We start from the raw sequence: 19977 nt of genomic DNA on the forward strand, positions 1-19977 counted from the left end.
GAGCCACCACGTCCGGCCTCCTTTGCCATTTTTAACACCTATACAAAACTAAAAGTATATTCAGTACACTCAATATATTGTACCTGCCAGATACTTCTTGTCCTCTATCTTTTCATTCTAATGGCTCAGCATTGCTGCCAATTAAGTTAATAAAATGGTCTCTTGCTTAGAAAACTTCTGAAGTTCTTTAACCTTGAGAAGATATTACAAAGTCTTTTAGGCTATGAAAGACTGAAAGCTTTGGGTCTAAGACCAGAACAAGACAAGGATGCCTACTTTCACCACTTCTATTCAACACGGTAGTGGAAGTCTTAGAGCAATTAGGCAAGAAAAAGACATAAAAGGCATTGCAACGGAAAGGGGAGGAATAAAATTATCTCTGTTTGTAGGTGACATGATCTTTTATGTAGAAAATCCTAAAGATTCATAGAATAAATCTGTTAGAACTAACATGAATTTGTTAAAGCTGCAGGATACAAAATCAACACACAAAAAATGAGTTGCATTTTTATGTATTAACAATGAACAATCCCCCTCACTGCCACATTAAGAAGATGGTTCAATTTGCGATAGCATCAAAAAGTAGAAAATGCTTAGAAGTATACTTAACCAGGTAGCAAAAGACTTATACACTGAAAACTACAAAAGTAGCTGATAGAAACAGAAAAAATAAATAAAAATAGCCTAGTTCATTGATTGGAAGATTTAATGTTGTTAAATGTCAATACTACCCCCAAAATCTACAGATTTAATGCAATCTGTTTTAAAATTTCAATGATTTTTTTTTGTAGAAATAGAAAAACCCATCCTAAAATTCATATGGACTATCAAGGCACCTTGAATAGCCAAAATAACCTTGAAAATGAACAAAGCTGGAGGTCTTACAATTCCTGACTTCAAAAGTTACTACAAAGTTATGATGAGCAAAATGGTGGTACTAGAAAAAAGAAAGACATAGGGACCAATAGAATAGAATAGAATAGAGGGCCCAGAAATAAACCCTCATATACATGGTCAAATTATGTTTTACAATGGTGCCAAGACCATTCAATAGGAAAAGGACAGTATTTTCAATGAATGGTGGTGGGGAAATTGGATATCCACATACAAAAAGCAAAATAAAATGAAAATTGGATTCTTATTTTATGCCATGTACAAAAATTAACTCAGAATGGTCAAATACCTAAACACAAGAGCTGTAGCTACAAAACTCTTAGAAGGAAGCATGGGAAAAAGCTTTATGACATTGGATTTGACAACAGTTTCTTGGATAGGACACCAAAAGCACAGGCAACAACAACAAAAAAAAAACAGATTAATTGGGCTTCACCCAAATTAAAAATTCTTTTGCATCAAAGAACGCTATCAGCAGAGTAAAAAGGGCAACCCACGGAAAGGAAGAAAATATTTATAAATCATATCTAATAAGGGATTAGTATGCAAAATGTATAAAGAACACTTTCAAATCAAAACGAAAGCCAAAAGCAAATGGATTAAAAAATGAACAAAGGACTTGCATAGACATTTCTCCAAAGAAGAAAATGGCCAATAAGCACTTGAAAGATGCTCAATATCACTGATCATTAGGGAAATATAAATCAAAACCACAATGAAATACCACTTCATACCCACTAGGATGACTATTATCTAAAAAGCAAAAAATAGGCTGGGTATAGTGGCTCATGCCTGTAATCCCAGCACTTTGGGAGGCTGAGGCGGGTGGATCACTTGAGGTCAGGAGTTCAAGACCAGCCTGACCAACACAGTGAAACCTTGTCGCTACTATAAAAATACAAAAATTACCTGGGCATGTTGGTGGGCACCCGCAATCCCATTTACTTGGGAGGCTGAGGCAGGAGAATCACTTGAACCTGGGAGGCAGAGGTTGCAGTGAGCTGAGATCATCTTGCTGCACTCCAGCCTAGGCAACAGAGTGAGACTCTGTCTCAAAATAAATAATAAATAAATAACAGAAAATTAAAAAATGTTGGTAAGAATGTAGAGAAATTGGAACCTTTGTGCATTGCTGATGGAAATGTAAAATGATGTATGGTATGGAAAACAGTGTAGTAGTTCCAAAAAAAATTAAACATAAAATTACCATATGATCCATATAAACAATGAATTTAAAGCAGTACTCAACCAGATGTTTGTACTCTCAGATTCATAGCAGCATTTTTCACAATAGTCAAAAGATGGAAGGAACTCAACTGTCTATTGATGGAAAAATGAATAAAGATGTTATTTACAGATACAACAGAATATTATTCAGCCTTAAAAATAAAGAAAATTCTGACACATGCTACAATGTGGGTGTGGGTGAGCCTTAAGATGTTGTGCTAAGTGAACTAAGCCAGTCATAATAGTGTAAATGCTATGATTCCACTTATATAAGGTACCTAGAGTAGTCAAATTCACAGCAACAGAAAGGAGAATGGTGATTGCCAGGTGGAGATGAATAGTTAGTGTTTAATGCAACAGAGGATCAGTTTTGCAAGATGAAGAGTTCTGGAAGTAGATGGTAGTGATGGTTGCACAACAATGTGAATATAGTTAATGCCACAGAATTGTACACTTAGAGTGGCTAAAATGGTAAATTTTATATCATATATATTGTACTACAATTTAAAAAATCAGAGCAAATTTGACATGCTGTAAGTGGATGGAGCTGGAAGGGATCTTTCTGGTTATGTGGTAGAACCCACCCATATTACAGCTGAAGAGACTGAATGAGGTCCTGAAACTGGCGTGACTTGATCAAAATGGTGTAGTCACTAGTGACAGAGCCAAACCAGTCTTCTAATACACTGCACTACACTCTCATGTGGTTTCTTCAACTAGCCTTCTTGCATCTGACTCCACCACACCTCCTTGGTAAAAATACAAAGGCCTAGACCTTATCTTATTTCATAGAACCTGGGCATCCAGATGATTCTGATCAACACCAGCGTTTGAGAACCATTGCACTAATGGGTAACTTCAGATGCCTTAGGGGATGAGCTCTAGGTTGTAGGAACACAGCGAAGCAATTCATCCACTGGTCAGAAACAAGGAGGTTCATTTTCACTCATTCCTTCAGTCATTCAACAAACATTGAGTGCTTACTATGTGCTAGATGTGATTTTGAATACTGGTGGCATGAGTTTACAGAGCTAAATCAGTCATGGATTCTTCCCTCAAGAATTTCACAGTTTAATGGTGAAGAAAGACACTAAATTGATAATTTGAATAATGTGATCAGTACCTGAAGCTCACACTTTCAAAGAAATAAGACATCCACATTTATAATCCACCAAATCTTCAGAGAACAGCTATTCTGGGTCAGGTGGTAAGGTTACAGAAATGAATAGGACAGATCCCTGTCCCCTGGAAACTTCTAGGCTAAGGAAGGAAAAGGAAATGTGAACAGGCTGGCTACTTAGGGTTCCTTGGAGTCCTGGATGATAACTAAGAGAAGACAGGACTTTTCTAATTCATGGATGCTTGGAATTGATGCTGGTGAATCACCATGGAAATAGGATTGATTCTCACTCAAAAAGATAGTTCTAACAAATATTTTTAAGCACCTAATTAATATTTTCTCCAGCTCCGTCCCAGTTATGCTCTGTCCATGGTCATAATCCACATCTCACACAAAATCAGATGTATTAGTCTGTTTTCACATTGCTGATAAAGACATACTTGAGACTGAGCAATTTACAAAACAAAGAGGTTTAATGAACTTACAGTTCCACATGGTTGGGGAGGCCTCACAATCATGGCAGAAGGTGAAAGGCATGTCTCACATGGTGGCAGACAAGAGAAGAGAGCTTGTGCAGGGAAACTCTCTTTTATAAAACAATCAGATCTCGTGAGACTTATTCACTATCACGAGAACAGCATGGGAAAGACCTGCCCCCATGATTCAATTACCTCCCACTGGATGCCTCCCACAACACATGGGAATTCAAGATGAGATTTGGGTGGGGACACAGCCAAACCATATCACCAGAGGAGGGGAGAGTTTTGATGTTTAATGATTTCAACAGGGTTCCATCTTCTTTTGACATTCCATGGCCTATAACACTACTGGTGTTGTCCCCAACCACTCCAGCTCCAATGTCATGATATTTCAAATTCATATGGGTCCTAAGTCCTGAATTACAAAGGCTTTATGCTCCACAGGAGGGAAATGTGCATCTTGCCTTTCTTCATTAGAAGCCTGCAGCTCACTTCAAGTGGAAAGGAGTCATTCCTCTGACCTCCTTCTGCTTTAATGGTAAGGCCCAGAACTATGTGGCCAAACTCTGGGTTGTGAGAAAAGTTAGGTAGCACTCTGGGGTCTTCATCTATAAGTGCTCTTGTGATGAGCTTAGTAGTAAGATCATCCACCTGAAGTAGAATGTGTTTCAATCTCAGCCTTTGATTTGTTTCAGCAAATGTAAATCAAATGAAAAGAGGAAGGTATTATTTCTAACTACAGGAATGAGGAACCAGTGTATAACACACATTCAATAAAGCATTACCACCAAGCATTAGACATTTGTCATTTTTTATTTTTAAAAACAATGAAATCATTGTATTTGTGAGCACTAAGGATACTATGTCACACACTTTTCTTTTTACATCTGTAATTTTCCCTTGGCTCTATTCTGTACAAAATCCACAAGAATTTCCTTCTTCTTCTCCCATATAAAAATCCATTTCTTCTCTCGCATTTGCTCTAAAGTAATTCATGAAATTATCCAATGTGGTACCGGTTGCGGTGACGAGCTGGCAAGTGCTGAAGACTGAGGGAGGTGCTGTGAGGACTGACATATTGAGGCTCCCTGTCCTTAAGAAGGATGCTGTCTAGTGAAGGAGGTGAATTTAACAGACCTGGAGGGGCAACCAACAATCCTACATTACCTTATCTGTAGAACAATGAAGCTCTAATTTATGCATAAGACTGCATTGTACTTCATTTATGTTCATGAAGGATACTGACCTGTTGTTTTCCTACACTGTCTCTGTATGATTTTGGTATCAGGGTAATGCTAGTTTCACAGAATGAGTTGGAGAGTATCTCCTCTGCATCAATTTTATGAAAGACATTGTGGAGAATTATTATTGTTTCCTGTATGACTGTCCAGTAGAATTTACCATTGAAGCCATCTGGGTCTAGAGTTTGCTGTGTGGGAGGACTTTTAACTATAATTTCAATTATTATTATTATTTTTTGAGACAGAGTCTCATTCTGTTGCCCAGGCTGGAGTGCAGGGGTGCGATCTCGGCTCACTACAACGTTTGCCTCCTGGGTTCAAGCAATTCTCCTGCCTCAGCCTCATGATTAGCTGGGATTGCAGGCATGCACCACCACGCCTGGTTAATTTTTGTATTTTTAGTGGAGACAGGGTTTCACCATGTTGGTCAGACTGGTCTCAAACTTCTGACCTTGTGATCTTCCCTCCTAGGCCTCCCAAAGTGCTGGGATTACAGGATTGAGCCACTGTGCCTGGCCTCAATTTTGTAATAGCTATAAGACTATTCAATTTATGAGTGTTTTAGGTGAGCTTTGGTTGTTTGTGTCTTTCAAGAAATGTGTTTTATCTAAGTTGCCTAATTTATTATCATAACATGATTCAAAGTATGCCCTTATACTTTTTATATCTGTAGGATCTGTAGTGATATTGCCTCTCTCATTCTTAATACTGGTAATTTGTGTCTTTTCTCTTTTTTACTTGATCAGTCTGGCTAGAGTTTTATCAATTTTATCGATCTGCTTAAAAAATCAGCTGTTGGGTTTAATTTTTTTCTTTTATTTTCTATTCATTGATTTCTGCTCTTATCTTTATTATTTCCTTTCTTCTGTTTACTTTGGCTTTAGTTTATCCTGCATTTTCTAGTTTCTTAAAGTAAAAGCTGAGGTCATTGATTTGAAACTTTTTTTATTTTTTAACATAGGAATTTGGTGCAGTCAATTTTCCTATAAGCATTACTTTAGTCTTATCCCACAAATAGATTTCAATTTGGAGTGAAGTAAAAGCAAAACAAATGCAAAAACATGTTATCTTAGAAAATCCTTAGGACAAAAATGGGAGATAGATCATCTGTCCGTAAGTACAACACAGTCATTCAGGACCTTTGAAGATGGTTATGTGGCTGGGGTGCTACTAGGGACTAGGGTACAGCCAAACCTCTGGTCACAAAGCTGAATGGTAACTGTAGTTTCTGAGAAAGAGCACCTTTTTCATAATTTGCCTGAAAGGATCCTATAGCTGCTCTATCAATGTTTGTCTTCATTATTGGAAAAGATCACTTTTGTTTTGTTTTTTGTTCAGCTTAAGAAGTGATTGGCTCACTCTGAGGAGCTTTATAAGATGAAAAAGAGGTATCTTTATGTCGAAGTTTTCTTATCAGATGAGGCTGGATAATAATCCGTGGCCTGTTAAATGTAAATATTTTCTCGTAATCTATCTTGCTTAACAAGTTGCCTATATATTTTTTTCTAGGATTAAGGTGAGGAAAAAAAAAAAAAAAAAAAGAAAGGTTGCCTATATTTTAAACTTGTTTTTATCGTATTTGTCTTCATTTATTCATTTATTACTTCTGTGTTTTGCTTAGTAAGACCTTTTCTATTTCAAAGGAATAAAAATATTCTTCTGTTTTTTTCTAGTAGTTTTAGAATTTTATTTTTTACATTTAAATATTTCATCTGTCTGAAATCTATTTTTTGCATATGATACAAAGTAGGAGTTTCACTTTATTTCTCACCAATGTATAACCAATTTTACCCAACACCATTTATCGAATAACCCATCTTTTCCCAACTGATTTGAAGGACTATCTTTATTATATACTAAGCCCCTATAAACATATGAGTTTCCTGTGACTATCTGTCTTATTTTGTTCACTTGCTTGCTCATTTCTGCCCTCACTTTAATTACTATTGCTTTATAATACATTTTGGTATCTGCAAGGATGAGACTTTATTCTCCTTCTTTTTCAAATATTGTTTGGTACCTCACATTTTATTTTCCATTTAAACTTGAAATCACTTTGTCTAGTTTTTAAAAATCCTGTTGAATTGTACTGAATTTATAATCTAACTTGAGGAGAATGAATATCTTTACAATAGCAGTCTGTCTATCCAGGAACATGGTAGGATGCTACATTTATTCAAGTCCTTTTTTATGTGATTCTGTTATTTAACTAATTAGATCTCATTCCCAACTTTGTGCTAATTGCCATTTTAATAAGGCACATCTTTAGTATCCTTATTCAAGTAACTGATAAATCATTGACTGGAAAATAGTTTTATATAATGCATTATAGCTTACTACTAAAGACTGTCTTTGAGAGTAAAATTAACTCATTAGTCAACTATCCTTGGATACTGCTGTTAAACTAGTCTTCATTTCTAATTTAGCCTAGCCACCCCACACGATTCAATCTAATCCAATCCAATCCAATCCAATCCAATCCAATTAAATGGATCTCTCATTACTTGAGTTCCATATGCTAAGGTATGTATAGGCAGCAGAGAGTCTGCCAAATATCTTGTTGTCAATCAGCTTCATCAGGCATTCCTGGAATTATCTATCAAGTAATTTTGTTGACAAAGGGAAATGTGGTTGGTGTGGCATGAATTGTTTTTAGTGGATACGTGCTGTCCTATAATGTAAGAATTGGTTGTTCTGCTGGAGGAGTATGGTGGCACTAGGCCAAGGGATTAAGCAACAACAAAACTAGAGATAGGCAAGTGTAGTAAAACTGGGAAGTTGTTGCCTAAGCATGCATGAGAAGAGGTTAACCAGAAGCTCTTTGGCATCGTAGAAGGACAGCAGGGAGATTCAGTCAGTGACTGGGGGTGGAAATGAACAAGTGATATTTAAGAAGTTCACAAACTTTGGACATTGAGTTTAGTAGAATGTGTAAGTGTTTGTTTCGTAAGTCTCTTACGGTCTAGCCAGAGGAAAAGGACATAAAAAATAAACAGGAACTTCCAGGAAGATAGAGTACAAGTATGTTCCCGTATTTCTCCTATTAAATATGGCTAAAACCCCTGCCTGATCTAAAACAAATGAGAAAACTCCAAAAGGTGGAGCAGATTAGCTAGAGACGTTGGGACCCAAGAAACCACATGGTAGTGACATCACTGAATTTTCTTTGTGTCTCACACAACCCAGACTGTGTGCTGGAAAAGCTAGGAACCTGGAAATACAACACGTAAAGACAAAAAAAAACTTCCAACAAAAGTCTGCTCTTTCTAACCAAAGGGCTAGAAAGACAGAAAACTTTTAGACCTCAGAGGCTCCATTCTAGCCAAACAGTACAGAGAGAGCTATGGCCCCACACCCACCCCTGCTGCCAAAGGCCCACTGGGAGCAAGACTTCCACCCTCGACAGGCTATATTGAGGCCTTCAAATCTCTCCTCACTCCTGTAGCAGATGGTATCAGTGAAGGCCAGGTAGGGAGCTGGGGCTTTCATCCCTACCAGGCAGTAATGTGGCCCACTTCCTCCTCCCTGTAGCATCAGTGGGACAATGTGGCAAGTCTGGACTTCAGCTCCCACCCAGCAGTAACAAAGCTTCCCTCCCACTCCCTACTGGGGTTGTTTTAGAGCAGGAGGGCTAGTGGAGAGGCTGAACTTTTGCCACCACTCAAAAGTGATGTAGTATCAGTGGAGGCTGCCTGGGCATAGTAGCAAGCCATCAGGACGGTGTTAGCAGAAACCTAGTGGGGACTCCCGCCCTCACCAGCAGTAACAGGAGCCTCTCCCCACTTTGGGTGTCAATGCAGACCAACTGGATAATCGACTTCTACCCCTACTTGGCAGTAATGAGGCAGTGCCACCCCTTTCCCTGCCATAGCAGTGTCAAAGGAAACCAGCTAAAATAGAGGTTTTAAATAAGAAATAGAAAATATAAAGAACTACATGGAAATTACAGAAAATACATTTAAAAACTTGCTGAATGGTCCTTTAAGCTAGCAGTTACCATGGGTCACGAGCAATCTTGAGCCATGAAGCTACTGACCAGAGCTGGGTTCTTTTTGAGACTTTATTCTTCAAAGTTGCCCCCAAAGTTAAAGCCAGAGCTACCGCCACAGGAGTGGCTCCACATCCTCAGGACCTTGAGATCTTCACATTTCCAAATGGTTTCGTGATTTCTCCTTTGGAAAACTATGCCTTGCATCAAGAATAGGTTTGTTCATTAAAGCAGGCAGTAGATATAAGGACTCCAACAATTTAGTAACTTCTCATTTACTGTGTCTTGCAAATTTGACTACGGAAGGAGCTTCATGACATTGAAGCAGCTGGTGATAAATTAAGTGTAATTGCAACAAGAGAAAGCATAGCTTACATCATGGAATATCTGCAGAGTGATATTGGTATTCTAATGGAGTTTCTGCTCAGTGTCACCACAGCACCAGAATTTTGTCACTGGGAAGTAGCTGCCTTCAGTCTCAGCTAAGGATAGACAAAGCTGTGAATTTTCAGAATCCACAGGCACATGTCATTGAAAATTTGCATACTGAAGCTTATTGGGATGCCTTGGCTGATTCCTTGTATTGTCCTAGCTATAGGATTGGAAAAGTGACATGGGAGGAGTTACATTACTATGTTTAGAACCACTTCACATGTGCAAGAATGGCCTGGTTGGACTTGGTGTGAGTCACCCTGTTCTAAAGCAAGTTGCCGAATAGTCTCTCAACAGGAGGGGTGGGGTTTTTTTGTGTGGTGCAAAAACTAAATACTGTGGAAGTGAAATTCAGGAACAAAATGGAGACAGTCTTGTCCATGCTTGCTCTTGTAGCAGAAAGTGCTGCCACAAGAAGTGCACAGCAAATGCATTTAGTATTTTTCAGCAGATCAACGGGGACACCACATGTCAAGGGGGACAGTGATGCCACCAGCTATCTATAGTAGGCTATTGCCAAGGCAATTCACCAGCCACTTGGTATTTCTGTTTTTAAGGCTAGTTACTCCAATTTTTTACTCTTCAGGATGTACCTTGTCTTCCAGGCTGTAGCTGCTGGAGATGTTATCAAGGCTGCCTATAGCCAAATGGAAATAATTGCTCAGGAAAAACTTTTCAATGTCCAGGCTGCCAAGAACAAACTGAAAGCTGGATACCAAATGTAAGTGAAGTCTTCTGAGGGTTTCATAGAAGAAGTCAGGCCCCAGGCTCTAGTTACTGATTCTTACGAGCCAACATCACCAGTCTTTCAGTAGATTGGTTGGTTGGCTAGTGCTGTCATCATCAGTACTGCAAAGAAGTTTGTTTATAGACAGAAACAATGGCAACAAGTGGAAATTTGGAACACACACCTTTGGTTGATGAATTGTAATACAGAAGCACATATTATAAGAAAGGGCTGAACATTCTTTCAGCCCAGAGCTTCAAACACGTGAAAGCCAGAGGTATCTAATATAACATATATCTTTTTATTTTTTTACAATGAGGTAAAATGCCTTAAAGCATAAATGTAGTCAGTTATTCCCAGCTGACCTAAAGTCAATAAAACATTTTGCTTAAATGTTAGAAAAAAACTGACTGGATGGGTTCGAGAGCAGAATGCAGGAGACAGAAAAGAATCAGTGAACTGGAAGAATGAACAATAGAAATGACCTAATCTGAACAACAAACAGAAAATTAAAAAAAAAAAAATTATGGCCAGGCATGGTGGCCCGCACCTGTAATCCCAGCACTTTGGAAGGCCAAGGTGGGCAGATAACTCAAGGCCAGGAGTTTGAGACCAGCCTGACCAACATGGTGAAACCCGTCTCTACCAAAAACACAAAAATTAGCCAGGCATTGTGACATGTGCCTGTATTCCCAGCAACTTGGAAGGCTGAGGCAGGAGAATTGCTTGAACCCAGGAAGTGGAGGTTGCAGTGAGCCTAGATCATGCCACTGCACTCCAGCCTGGGTGACAGAGCAAGACTCTGTTTCAAAAATAAATAAATAAATAAATAATTTAAAAAATGAACAGAGCCTCAGGAGCCTGTGGAATTATAACAAAAGATCTAAAATTTATGTTATGAGTCCCACAAGGAGAAAAAATAGAAAATGAGGCTAAAAGATGTTTAGAGAAATAATGAGTAAAAACTGTGTAAATTTGGCAAAAGACATAAGCCTACAAATTAAAGAAGCTGAGTGTATCCCAAACAAGATAAACCCAAAGAAATCCACACCAAGACACATTATAATCAAACCTCTGAAAACTAAAGATAGAGAACAAAAAAATCTTGAAAGCCAGAGAGAAACGCAGTAGAGGACGAGCAGCTTAAATGACAGTGAATTTTTCATCAGAAATCATAAGGCCCAAAGTTAGTGGCATGATATTTTTTAATTGTTGCCAGAAAAGAACCATCAATCTGGAATCCTATATCCAGTGAAAAGATCCTTCAAGAATGCAAGGAAAATCAAGACATTATCAGATGAAGAGAAAGAAAGGATTTGTCACTAGCAAATAAGATTATCGTAAGAGAATGTCTAAAGGGAGTTCTCTGAACAGAAGGGAGGCAACGAAACATGAGGAAGGAGGCAAGAACAGCAAAAAGACTAAAATTACAGGTAAGTGCAGTACATTTTCTTCCAGCTCGTGAGCTTTCTAAATTGTGTTTGTTAGTTGAAACAAAAATTGTAACATTGGTAGTCTAAAATGTGTGTAGAGGAAATATTTAAGACAGTATATATGCTAGAAGGATAGGGAGATAAAGCTTCTATACACCATTTCAATGGGTGAAGTTGATACCAGTAGACTGTGATAATTAATGTATTTGTCATATAATACCCAGAGTAACAACTTAAAAGGTACAAAAAGAGGTACACTCAAAAACATGGATAAATCAAAATAGAATTCTAAAAAAATGCTCTAATATCTGACAGAAAGGCAGAAGAAAAACAGAAATGAAAAACAGAGAGAAAAAACAGGAACTAAAAATAAATAAATAGCAGACATAAGCCCTAATATGTCAATAATTACATTAAATGTAAATGATCTAAGTGCACCTATTTAAAAACAAAAATTCGTAGTATGGATTTTAAAATGTGACTCAACTGTATGTTGTCTACAAGAATCTCACTTCAAAATAATGATATATGTAGATCAAAAATAAAAGGATGGAAAAGATATATCAGGCAAATATTACTAAAAAAATAGGTGTGGGGGCATTAAAGAAAAAAAACAAAATAAATAATGGTGCCTGTCTTAATATCACATAAAGTATGCTTCAGAGCAAAGAAAAGTAACAGGGACAGAGAGGAACATTGCAAATGGACAAAAATGTCGCTCTCCCAAGAAGACATAAAAATCCTAAATGTGTATGCACCAAACATTAAAGTTGTGAAATATGTGAAGAAAACATGGAAAAAAATAAAAGGAGCAAGAGATAAATCAACAACTATAGTTGGAGACTTCAAAATCCTTCTCTCAACAATTGAGAAAACAATTAGACAAAAAATTATAAGATTATAGAACTTAATAACATCATCAACCAACAGGATCTTATTGACATTTAAAGAACATTTCAGCAAAAGACAGTAGAATACATCTTTCTAAGCATCCATAGGGTATTTACCCAGGTTGACTATGTTCTAGGCAATAAAACAAGCCTCAACTCTTTGAAAGAGTTAAAATAATACGGGTGTGTGCTCAGATAACAATGGAATCAAAATAAAAATCAATAATAAAAAGATAACAGACTGGGCATAGTGGCTCACGCCTGTAATCCCAGCACTTTGGGAGGCCGAGACAGGTAGATCACTTGAGGTCAGGAGTTCAAGCCCAGCCTGACCAACATGGTGAAAACCCCATCTCTGCCAAAAAACACAAAAATTAGTTGGGCATGGTGGTGCGTGCCTGTAGTCCCAGCTATTCAGGAGGCTGAGGCAGGAGAATTGCTTGAATTCGGGAGGTGGAGGTTGCAGTGAGCCAAAGATTGTGCCACTGCACTCCAGCCTGGGTGACAGAATGAGACTCTGTCCCCTTCCCTCCACCCAAAAAAAAGAAAACAGAAATATCAGCAAACATTTGGAAACCACACAGTACACTTATAAATAATCTATGCACCAAAAAGGAAGTCTTAAGGGAAATTTTAAAATACAGTGAACTGAATTAAAAAGGAAATACAACATACCCAAATCTGTGAGACACTGCTAAAGCAATGCTGAGAAAGAAATTTATAGCACTAAATGTGTATATTAGGAAAGAGGAAAAAAATCTCCTGTCAGTTATCTTGCTCCCTCAAGAAGTTGGGAAAAGAAGAACTAAATACACTCAAAGCAAGAAAAACAAGAAAATAATAAAAATAAGAGCAGAAATCAAAGAAGCTGAAAAGAGAAAAATGACAAAGAAAATCAGGAAAATACAAGCTTGTTCTTCTAAAAGATTACTAACATCGACAGCCTCTAGTAAGACTGGCAAAGAGAAAAAGCAAGAAGACACAAAGTGCCAATATCAGGAATTAAATATGGGGTATCATTACAGACCCCAAAGAAATCAAAAGGAAAATAAGGGAATACTATGGACAACTCTACACATATAAATTTCACAACTTCAATGAAATGGACCAATTCTTTGAAAAACACAAACTACCTTAATTCACCCAGTGTGACATAGAAAATTTTAATATTCTCTCTAACTATTAAGGAAATGGAATCCATAATTCTTGAAATTCCCAAAAAAGGAATCTCCAGGTCTATATGGTTTCACTGGGGGAAACCAATGCTATGTAATCTCTCTAAGAAAATAGAAAAGGAAGGAATACTTGTGATTTTTTATATCTAGAATTACCTTGACACCAAAACCAGAGAAAGTGAGTACAATAAAAGAGAACTTTAGACAAGCAAATAAAGATCAATTATGGCCGGGCACAATGGCTCATACTTATAAACCCAGGACTTTGGGAGTCCGAGGCAGGTAGATCACTTGAGACCAGGAGTTTGAGACCAGCCTGGCCAACATGGTAAAACCCCATCTCTACTAAAACTATAAAAATTAGCCGGGCTTGGTGGCATGTGTCTGTAATCTCAGCTACTGGGGAGGCTGACACACAAGAATCACTTGAACCAGGGAGAGGGAGACTGCAGTGAGCCAAGATCGCGCCACTGCACTCCAGGTTGGGTGAGACTTTGTCTCAAAAACAATTGTTTTTAAAAAGATCGGTTGTGTTTCTATGTACTAGCAATGAACATGTAGAAACCCCAATTTAAAACATACAACCTCTCTGCAGTTGTAGAGGGCAGACAAAATTCTAAACCATAAAGGTAATTAAAAAGTCAATTCCAATAATGTATTAAGCAGAGAACATTCACAAGAATATTGGTCCTACATTTTTGTCTGGTAAAGACTGGCTGAGAAAATTTGCTAATTGTGACTTTTTCTTTTTTCATAAAAAGTCATTCTTGCAGTGTATTTTTAACAGAGATTTTCAAGATACCTAGACTTTAGATATAACTATAATTACTATGAAATATCACTTTAAGTATCAAAAATCTGACTTGCTAAATTGGTTCTGTTACTTTATAATTTATTGTCCTTGATAATAAAGTTTAAATTGGTTTTTCTGATTTCTGAAGGTATAGACACTTGCAAAGAAAAGGGCATTATGATTTCTTTATTAGCTATAAGATATAAATAAGCAATGCATGTAGATTTCTTATCTTAAAATATTGCTTATGATTGAGTATTGTCTTGTTATCTTACCTCAAGATGTTTTGTTATGTGAAACAATACCTCCCCTTTTTGTTTAATCTATTAATTTTGGTTGGCTTTTCTGACAGTTGTGTCCAGAATCATCCTGATTCAAATTTACTCCAGATGAAATTAATGATGAATTAATTGAAAAAGACTTTAAAATTACTATATTTTGTTATTCTGGAGAAACAAATGAAAGAATTACTTAATACTAAAATAGAGCAATGATTACAAAATGATATGGGAAGAAATGAAATGAAAAGAAGGAGTATATGAAAAAGAAAAAATCAAAAGTAGTAAAATCTTAGAAATTAAGATTATTGTCATCTTAATTGGAAAATGGAAAATAATGCTCTCCAAACTATATACAAAGAAAATCCATGAATTGGAAATTAATATGGAGAAACCCACCCAGGACATAACTCAAAAGAGCAAAGATATTTTATGTGGGAGAACTAATAAGAGACTAGAGAATAGATTGAGAGACTGACATTTGTGTGGTGTTTCAAAAAATGGGAGAGAAGGGTATCAGTGAAAACTAACATCTGAAAAATTAATAGCTAATAATTATTCTAGAATTGGAGAAGGGCATGAATGCTCTATTCAACATATGCTTAGACATAGTATTGTGAAATTGTAGCACATCAATGATGTAGAGAATCCCTTGAAAGATGTCACTGAGAAGATTGGTTTTATGCCAGATGACAAGGTATTTAAAGAAAATGATTATCAACATAGAGTTTTACACCTTGCTAAATTGTTATTCAAGAGTGAAGACAAATGAAAGACATCTTAAGACATACAAGGATTAAGGGATTTTACTGTCTACAGGCACTCATTAAAAGAACTATTTTTAAAATATTCTTCCACAAGAAGAAAAGTGAACCTAGAAGAAAATCATGGCATACAAGAAATGGCTGTAAGGACAGAAACTCATAAAAATAGATTAATAAATTTAACTGTTGATGGAAGAAAACTTATGTTGTTGTTTAGAAATGTAAACGAAAACCACCTAAACAAAATCCCCTAACCCTCAGGGCAGCAGTGACTAGATAGTAGGGAGGTAATGCTCAATTAGCAAAGTGTGCAAAAATTTATGTTGTGTTGAGAAGAAAAATAGAAATATTGAAAAACTCTAGAATCTGTTAGAAAAATCTGTAATTAAATATGGATGTTCTTTAAAAAAAGAAAAATAAGAGTAATTTGAAAGAGAATTGACTACACGGTATAACTTCCAGGGGGAAAAGCAGACTAAAGACAAGGAAAGAGATTTGAGAAAGGAAAAAGTTGGTTAACAGAAAACAAAATAGATTAGCTAAAGTGAGTCTGATTATATCTGTAATCACAAAAAGGTAAAAAAGTAATGGATTAACATAATTTGTTAAGGACATAGATTTTCAGACACTGCTTATACAAGAACTCCTGTAACAAAAGCACATAGGAAGACTGAAAATAAAGGGAGAGGTATTCTAGAAAAAAAATTCACCAAAATCATGCTGAAGAGTAACATCAAATAGAATTTAAGGCAAAAGATTTAATTTGAGAAAGAGAAAAACTACATAACATTAAAGAAACAATCCGCCAAGAAGGTAATTTTCATTTTGTTAATATAATAATAAGAAGAAATATACAATTCACAACATTACAAAATATTAAATACTGACTTTTCACAAATTTTACATATTTTCCAATTTTTACATGAGAAATGAGGTTGCTCCCACGGACATAAGTCTTTGTCATATTTTACACTTGAAATTGCTAAGCACATTTCAAATCAAAATTTTTCCTGTCAATAATTTCAAATTTATGATAATCGTGATCAATGAGAAGCTTTATTCAAATAAGTAGATGACAAAAATGAAAGCAAAATGTTTAGAATCATTCAAAAGCTTGCAACAGTTGAAATTATATATGAAGGATCTAATAGTTATCTTTCATTAGAAAATATAGTGTTGAAGTATCTTGAAATTTGAAATACAGACAAATATCAAACGTTTTACATGTAGAATTTTCAACATGATGCAGCGCTACTTCACAAATCATGTATATATTGTTAGAACTGTCACCTTGCAAATGGTCTGGGTGCCACTAAAAGGGCACATCAGCCACAAATGGAGGGAAGTGACCAAAATATGTAACACAGAGACAGGGTGCTGCTGCCAGGAGCTACATCTTCCAGGAGCCCTGACTGAGCCTTCCTGGCCCCCAACTCTACTGGAGACCTGGGCTGTGCTCCAGGTTCCTGGACACCTGGAACATGAACAAACTCCTCCTGCAATTTGGCAGACCCCTTGTTCTGGATTGGCAGCCAAGGACTCAGTAGCTGGCTGGTGATGTGGATATCATCCCTGGACTTAGCACATATCATAGAGCAGCAAAGGCTGAATAAGTCTCTTGTGCCTGCCACCTGGGGTGAGCTTCCTGAGCCAGGGCTGCCCTCTGAGGAACCCCAGATTATGACGCTTATGATAAGGCACTGCCCAGCTGTCCTAGGGCTGAAGAAATCAATACGCCACAACATACCCATGGCCTATTCATGGCCTGCCAGCTCAGATGTTATGAAATAGAGAAGACACAGAACTTAGAGAAAAGCTGACCATATGCACATTTGTACTAGAGTTATTAGCAAGTTTGCAAGTAACTGTATCATAAAGACCACACTTTCTGACCACAGTTTATTAAATTAAAAATCATCTTCATATAGATTGCAAAAAGCAAAGGAACATGTGTTTGGAAGCTAGAAATAAGTTTCTGGCCAGGTGTGGTGGCTAATTCCAGCATTTTGGGAGGGCGAGGCAGGCAGATGACTTGAGGTCAGGAGCTCGAGACCAGCCTGGGCAACACAGTGAAGCCCTATCTCTACTGAAAATACAAAAATTGGCCAGGTGTGGTCGTGGGTGCCTGTATTCCCAGCTACTCCTGAGGCTGAGGCAGGAGAATCACTTGAACCCGGGAGGCGGAGGTTGCAGTGAGCCAAGATCACACTACTGCACTCCAACCTGGGCAACAGAGTGAGACTCCGTCTCAAAAAAAAATAATAATAATAATAAGTAAATTTCTAAAGGACTTATGAGTTAAAATGAAAGCAGAACAAAAGTTACAAAATATTTAAAACTAAATGAAAATGAAAACATGGATCCATAGTTTGCCATCTACTCTTCTGAAATCTAAGATTCTGAAAACTGAAACTTCTTCTCATAACTCAGTGAGTAGCCTAATCTGAGGCTATTCAGTCTTAATTAACTCATCTTTAACAAGAGTGATGAAAAGAAACAAGAAAAGGTACAAAGAAGTAATATTAAAACAACAACAAAAGACAGCTAAATAAGATAGAGGGTAGGCATCAGGAGAGAACAGAGGGAGTAACTTTATGCCAATTCATTTGGAAATTTGGATGAAATGAATAACTTTCTAGAAGATTATACGTTGCCAAAATCAACTCATGAGAAATAGAAAAACTGAATAAACTTTTAAAGAAATCAAATTATCTCAGTTTCCTCTCTTTCCCAGCAGATTTCCAGAAAAGGAAATATAAATAACTAATAAACATGAAAATAAGTTCAACTTTCATCATAATCAATAAAATGTAGATTGAACCTGTGTTGGGCTCACATATCCCACACATCTGATTAGTAAAAATTAAAATATGTGATCAAGCCAAATATTGGAGAGAACGTGACAAAAGTTACCATCTCCCACAATGTGGGTAGAAATTTAAATTGCAAACCCATTTGTAAGAAATTTGGTGTATCTAGAAAATGTAGAGATGCCCTGATCAGCGCTTCCATTTTTAGGTATACATCTGGCCTAGAGAAATTTTTATATGTGGGCACAAAGAAACTGCAAGGGGGCTGGGCTCGGTGGCTCATGCTTGTAATCCCAGCACTTTGGGAGGCCGAGGTGGGTGGATCAACTGAGGTCAGGAGTTCAAGACCAGGCTGGCCAATATGGTGAAACCCTGTCTCTACTAAAAATACAAAAATTGGCCAGGCATGATGGCACACGCCTGTAATCCCAGCTACTTGGGAGGCTGAGGCGGGGAGAATCGCTTGAACCCAGGAGGCAGAGGTTGCAGTGAGCCAAGATCTTGCCATTGTACTCTAGCCTAGGCAACAAGAGTGAAACTCCATCTCCAAGAAAGAAAGAAAGAAAGAAAGAAAGAAAGAAAGAAAGAGAGAGAAAGAAAGAAAGAAAGAGAAGAGAAGAAACAGCAAGGGAGTCAGGGTGTGACTGGAGCAGAGGAAGTGAGGGGGAGTGTGGTGGGACCCAAGGCAGAGCAGGGGATTGGGAGCCAGGTCATGTGGGGTCTAGCAGATCATGGGAAAGGCTTTTCCCTTTACGGGGGACCAGCTGGGGAGCTAGTAGAGGGCTCTGGGTAATGGAGGGATGGATGTTTTAACAGGATCTCTGGCTGCTGCACTGAGCATAGCCTGTTACAGGAAGGGCAGAGGAGGGAAGCAAACCCCACCTGCAATGGTGGCTTGGATGAGGACAGTAGCAGTCACGGTGGGGTTAAGTGGTCAGGTCGTAGACGTGGCCCCAGGCCACACTACTGATGCTAAGCACATGGGTGGCACCAGACTCACTGCCACAAACAGCCTAGTTGCGAAGGTTCCAAATTTCCAAACAGCAAACAAGTCATCTCCTCTAGTTTGTACTGATCGGAAACCAGCTTCTCCTTTTCAGGCAAGTACTTCTTTCCTGTTCCTTGTTGGAGAGAGTAGGCCACTGCTATTTCTGTTTCTGTAATTTTGAGTGTTTGGGAACAGTTTCTAAAAGTAAAGGGTGCTTGACCGATCCTAGGCACAGCAAGCATGGAGGTATCATGCAAGGCAGTAGGAAAGCAGACCCAGAACCAGATCCGCAAAATCCCTAAGGATCCTGAAAAAAAAAAAGCATTTTCAGAAACAAACAATGACATTAAACAAAACAATAATAATTTGAGTTTTAATCTGGCTCCAGAAAAAAGGGACTATCCTATAATCAGTGCTTCTTCATAAGAGGGAATCGGTTCCCTCCTGTCATTCTGTGAAAGGGAGATTCTCATTTTGCTCTGTTTAGGCACCAAGCCATTGACTCCAAAGGGTTGGTTGGATATCCTGAGTTTGGAAGTTTGTGAAGAAAATAAGAAAATTGGTTGAAAAGACTCAAAGTCCATTCTTTGAAACGTACAGGTTGCCAACAGTTAATTTGAACATACATCTATCAAAGAACAAATATCAAAAGGCAAGCCAGCTAGGTGATTCTGTCATTTATAACCCGAGCCTATTGCTGGCCTTTGAAGATTAGGAACGTTCACCACCCCACCCCAT

Source organism: Papio anubis, chromosome 2, assembly GCF_008728515.1.
Source record: "Papio anubis isolate 15944 chromosome 2, Panubis1.0, whole genome shotgun sequence".
In the NCBI taxonomy this organism is placed as follows: Eukaryota; Metazoa; Chordata; class Mammalia; order Primates; family Cercopithecidae; genus Papio; species Papio anubis.